The sequence below is a fragment of the Chiloscyllium plagiosum genome, chromosome 2 (assembly GCF_004010195.1).
Source record: "Chiloscyllium plagiosum isolate BGI_BamShark_2017 chromosome 2, ASM401019v2, whole genome shotgun sequence".
In the NCBI taxonomy this organism is placed as follows: domain Eukaryota; kingdom Metazoa; phylum Chordata; class Chondrichthyes; order Orectolobiformes; family Hemiscylliidae; genus Chiloscyllium; species Chiloscyllium plagiosum.
In genome coordinates this window covers 130,802,593-130,808,332 of record NC_057711.1, presented here as the reverse complement: position 1 = coordinate 130,808,332, position 5,740 = coordinate 130,802,593, and the positions used below count along the sequence as shown (strand labels likewise).

General features: G+C 41.8%; 1 protein-coding gene across 5 annotated transcripts in view; it reads right to left on the bottom strand.

Annotated features, from left to right (window-relative positions):
* Nucleotides 1–5,045, bottom strand: part of kank1a (KN motif and ankyrin repeat domains 1a) — a 247,080-nt gene extending 242,035 nt beyond the window's left edge. For 3 of the 5 annotated variants that reach the window (XM_043718240.1, XM_043718288.1, XM_043718307.1), the window contains exon 1: nt 4,907–5,044. The gene's annotated coding sequence lies outside the window, so the exon portion shown is untranslated. Of the gene's footprint in view, nt 1–4,906 lie in introns of all 5 variants that reach the window. The other 2 variants (XM_043718316.1, XM_043718327.1) reach the window with 2 other exon arrangements.
* Between the last annotated feature and the right edge of the window lie 695 nt (nt 5,046–5,740).

Here is a 5,740-nt window from a genome sequence, read left to right as displayed (position 1 = left end):
AGATCCTGTTGTAATCTGAGGTAACCCTCTTCGCTGTCCACTACACCTCCAATTTTGGTGTCATCTGCAAACTTACTAACTGTACCTCTTATGCACACATCCAAATCATTTATGTAAATGACAAAAAGTAGAGGGCCCAGCACCGATCCTTGTGGCATTCCACTGGTCACAGGCCTCCAGTCTGAAAAACAACCCTCCAACACCACCCTCTGTCTTCTACCTTTGAGCCAGTTCTGTATCCAAATGGTTAGTTCTCCCTGCATTTCATGAGATCTAACCATGAGATCTAACCTTGCTAATCAATCAATCAATCAATCAATTAGTCTCCCATACTTTAATATAGTTTATCTATCCCATATTTTCTTAATAATATCTTCAAGGCTTTGATCAAATCATCTCTTAACCTTCTAAAATTCTAGAGAAAACGGGCCTAATTTGTATAAGCCCTCCTCTTAAGTTAACCCTGAAGTCCAAGTGCCTCACAAACTCTATTGAGTTCTTTGAGATGGTGACCAAACAGGTAGGTGAGGGTAAAGCGGTTGATGTGGTGGATAAATGGATTTCAGTAAGGCATTTGTTAAGGCTTCCCACAGTAGGCTATTGCACAAAATACAGAGGCATGAGATTGAGGGTGATTTAGCTGTTTGTATCAGAAATTGGCTAGCTGAACAAAGACAGAGGTTGGTGGTTGATGGAAAATGTTCATCCTGGAGTTCAGTTACTAATGGTGTACCGCAACGATCTGTTTTGGGGCCAATACTGTTTGACATTTTGATAAAATGACCTGATGAGGGCATAAAAGGATGGATTAGTAAATTTGCAGATGATACTAAGGTTGGTGGAATTGTGTATCGTGCTGAAGGATGTTGTGGGTTACAGGAGGGACATAGATAAGCTGCAGAGCTGGGCCGAGAGATGGCAAATGGAGTTTAATGCAGGAAAGTGTGAGCTGATTCACTTTGGAAGGAGCAACAGGAATCAAGAGTACTGGGCTAATGGCAAGTTTCTTGGTTGTGTAGATGAGCAGAGAGGTCTTGGTGACTCTGTATATAGATCCCTCAAAGTTGCCTCCCAGGTTGATAGGGTTGTTAAGAAGGCATATGGTGTGTGAGCTTTCATTGGTAGAGGGATTGGATTTTGAAGCCATGAGGTCATGCTACAGTTGTACAAAACTCTAGTGCGGCCGCATTTGGAATATTGCGTACAGTTCTGGTCACCGTATTATAGGAAGGATATGGAAGCTTTGGAAAGGGCTCAGAGGAGATTTACTAGAATGTTGTCTGGCATGGAGGGAAGGTCTTATGAGGAAAGGTTGAGGGACTGGAGGCTTTTTTTCACTGGAGAGAAGAAGGTTGAGAGGTGACTTAATTGAGACATAAAATAATCAGAGGGTTAGATAGGGTGGACAGTGAGAGCCTTTTTCCTCTGATGGCGATGGCTAGCACGAGGGGATATAGCTTTAAATTGAGGGGTGATAGATATAGGACAGATGTCAGAGATATTACTCTGAGTAAAGAAACTAAGGGCATGGAAGGTACTGCCTGCAACAGTAGTAGATTCACCAACTTTAACAGCATTTAAAATGGTAATTGGATAAACATGTGGATGATAATGGAATAGTGCAAGTTAGATGGGCTTCAGATTGTTGCACCGACCTGTGGCATAATCGAGGGCCGAAGGGCCTGTATTGCACTTAATATTCTATGTTCTATTCTTGTACACCTACGAAATAAGTTTTTTAAAAAAAAGGTAGAGATCAAGACAAACTAAAATCGGGAGCAGGGCAGGTTTCATGTTCCTACTATTTTCCTAAATTATCCAAAGGAGTAAAACAGCATCAGATTTGTACATCACTCCCACATTAAAGAAATTACAACCAGCTAATCGGATTTTGGGTGTTGACAGGAGGATGAAAGTTGATATTTTAAATTAGTGTTATACATTTCTTTCACACCAACCTAAATATCCACGATAGGCATATTCTGGCTTCATGCCTCATTAATAAAAGAGCACCCAATAATGAAATTGCAAGTGCCTAAGCTACACATCCATTCTTCAAATGAATAGTCTACCAACTCAAATACATATGCTACCATCTGACCTGAACCAATACAAACTCACATTCATTGCGAACTGGAAATTTGTGAGGCTGTATTAACTTACCTTGACAACCAAAATTGATTTATTTCTGCTCTAGTCTGAGCTGGAGCTAAACCTAGGTCTCAGTGGGGGAGAGAAACCAGTGTTCTGTTTACTACATAAACTAAAATAGACTCCATGATGGCTAGTCATGGAATCTGACAAATGCAGAGCTTTCTGACGATTTGTCCTGTGGAATTATAACAAAGAAGCACTAGTCATGAAATTATTTCAGTTTTGAAGTAGTGAATAATAGATAGAATCTTAACCTAGTTTCTGTGATTCTCATCTATTGTAAATTTAAGATACCGAATAGGTGTAGATTACACAGCAGCAATCTAATCAGGGAATTCAGACAATGTCAACTGCTACAGCAAATGGAGTAGTATTTGCTAGTCATCTAGACCTAAATGGAGTTACTCAATTCTCTACATTCTCTTAGAAAATAAAATAAGCAAAGCAATAGAATTTGGGTCAACAACAACATCTGGGGCGGCACGGTGGCACAGTGGTTAGCACTGCTGCCTCACAGCGCCAGAGACCCGGGTTCAATTCCCGACTCAGGCGACTGACTGCGTGGGTTTCCTCCGGGTGCTCCGGTTTCCTCCCACTGTCCAAAGATGTGCAGGTCAGGTGAATTGGCCATGCTAAATTGCCCGTAGTGTTAGGTTAAAGGGGTAAATGTAGGGGTATGGGTGGGTTTCGCTTCGGCGGGTCGGTGTGGACTTGTTGGGCCGAAGGGCCTGTTTCCACACTGTAAGTAATCTAATCTAATCTAATCTAAAACATTACTTCAGAAGACTACAAAGGATTCACCTTTTTACATAACTATAAGAAACATATTGAGGAACTGTGGCTTGTAAAGTTATAACGCACTTGTGTTGCAATTCCTCATTACTTATTTAGACCTTGTGCTATTCACAGGCTTTACAGTTGACACCCATTTACTTTTTTCTAAGTTATGATCAACACGTATCCATTTACTGCCCAAATGATTAACCCTCATAATATCATCAGTTTCCTTTTCAATCTGTCAGAGGTGGCCTCAGTATCATAACAAACCCTTCCAGTTATTATTGAAACTAAACCAGCAAAACCTGTGAATTATCACCATCAGTTTACCATAACTAGAAGGCTTGCCTTCCTGCAAAAACTTGATCCATTAAAAAGGGCAAAACAATATTACATCATTAAATAAACAAAACCTCTCATTAAAAAAGGAAAAGTTTAGAAAAAAAAGTCATATCAAGTCCAGCTACCACTACTGTATAAACATGTGAAATATCACAGAAATAACAAGACTTGTAAAGGAACTGCAAAATCCAAATCAAAAGCAAATAAGTCACCAGACTTGTGCCAAATCCCTGCAAATATTCACAGAATTATAACCTTTTTTTTTAAAAGAAAACAACACAAAATGTTTTCCAAATTAAAATGTATGGATACTCCCCCCTCCCCAATGCATATCGAATTGTGCAGATCTTTGTTGAATAACAGGAGTGGCTTCAATTTTTCTCCAACGTTAGAAGATCACACAGAAACAGGTATATTATAAGATTCTTATGGAACTTGACAGGGTAAACACAGAAGATATCTCCCCTCAGTGGGAGGGTCTAGGACCACAGGAGTGGTCTCAGAGTAAATCTCAGAGTAAAGGGATGACAATATCAGACTGAGATGAGGAGGAATTCCTTCTGAGAGTGCAGTGTTTTTGAAACTCCTTGCCATAAGAGAGCTGTGGGACAGAGTCCGTGTGTATACTTCAGGCTGGGATGGATAGATTCTTGATCAGTCGGGGAATCAAAGGATTACAGAGGAAAGGGTAGGAAAGTGGACGTGAGGAATACCAGATCAACTATGATCCTACTGAAAGGCTCAAACAGCCTACTCCTGGTTCCTATTTCTCAGTCTTACAGGGCTCTCCCATTTAAAGCAAACATGGGGGGGGGGGGGGGGGGTTCTCTCTTTTGGAATGCTGTTAACTTTTGGAATTCTGTACCCAGACAGTAGTGGGGGCCATGTCAACGAATATATTCAAAGCTGGTTTTGGTCTACAAGGGGTGGAGGATTACATGGGCAGAGAGGAAAGTGCACTTCGGGCCAGATCTTACTGAATAACAGGGTGACCACGAGGGGCCGAATGGCCTCCTCCTCCTCCTTATTATCCCCAGCGCAACAAAATATCAACAGTTGGCTTTTTTTTAAATGAAGGACTGGAGAATTAAAAAGGAATCACAGTACCTACAAGATTAAACTTCAAACATATTACATTTTCTCGCCTGGGTCAGAGTGAAACCCTGGTTTCTCCTCTCACTGGACCCCCCCTTGGGGGATGTGAACAGGTTCACTGCTGTTGCTTTGTCACTGAGACCTGTTCTCCTTCACATTAACTGGCTTCTCCCACCAGCAATACTCATGGATCCTGCTCTAGAGAATTAAAATTAAAAACCTCAGCTTCGAACTCGAAGTGAAAGGGGTGCCCTTGTGTTGGGATTAAAACACTCGGTCACTCATAACCACAGAAATACTCACATTGACCGCACCGCCCGCTACATTTCACTCTCCAGGCTGAGACACATTGTTTCACTGGTGAAGGAGCGGAGCAGCTCAGTAAATACAGCACACAAATAACTTTATCAAACTTTACACAGATAGATAAGCAAAACAAAATCTTCACACCCTCCCTCAATCCATGCTGACCTCCACCATCAAAGAAAAGCAATAAAACACCAGGGAGCACAACTCCTCTCTCCAAAACAAAACTTACCAACAACTTTCCGCAACTCCCTGCCTCCCGACAAAAGGCGAAGGAAAGCCGCTTTCTCTGAAAGGACAGCACAGATTTATTCATTCCTACTTCCTCTCTCAGCCTCCTCCTTGTAACTAAAACCCTGAGTGAAGATACCAGTCTTTGTATGCACACACACACACACAGAGCTGGCTGACTCTGCGCATGAACACCGCTCAGAGTTGGGGAACTGTGGGAGATGCAGTGCTTGGGGAAAAGCGAGTTTCGATTAAACTTGGGATATTGTCCTGCAGAATACATGCACAGTTAGTTTAATAGTCATTGTTAGTATCAGGGAGAAAACAAAGGAGCAACTTTCCAGGAAAGCTACAGAAAGTCGTAAGGAGCAGCTCATATTACAATTAATCCTAATATTGACTGGAGCAAAGGTCAAGTTACCATAGTGTTCCCAGACCGAAGGGTGCTCTCTCATTCGAGTCATAGATCTATACAGCATGGAAACAGACCCTCTGGTCCAACTTCTCCATGTCAACCAGATATCCTAAATTAATCTAGTCCCATTTTCCAGCATTCTGCCCATATCTTTCAAAAACCTTCCTATTCATGTACTCATCCAGATTCCTTTTAAATGTTGTAATTGTACCAGCCTCTACCACTTCCTCTGATAGTTCATTTTCATACACGCATCACCCTCTGTAAGAAAATGTTCCTCTTCAACTCCCTTTTAAATCTTTCCCTGCTCACAAGAAAGGACTGGCGGTGATTTAACCTGAGGGTCACTATGCCTCAGGCCAGGGGAGAGGTTGAGAAGGACCTCTCCCCTGGGCTCCTTCATGGTAACCACAGCCAGTT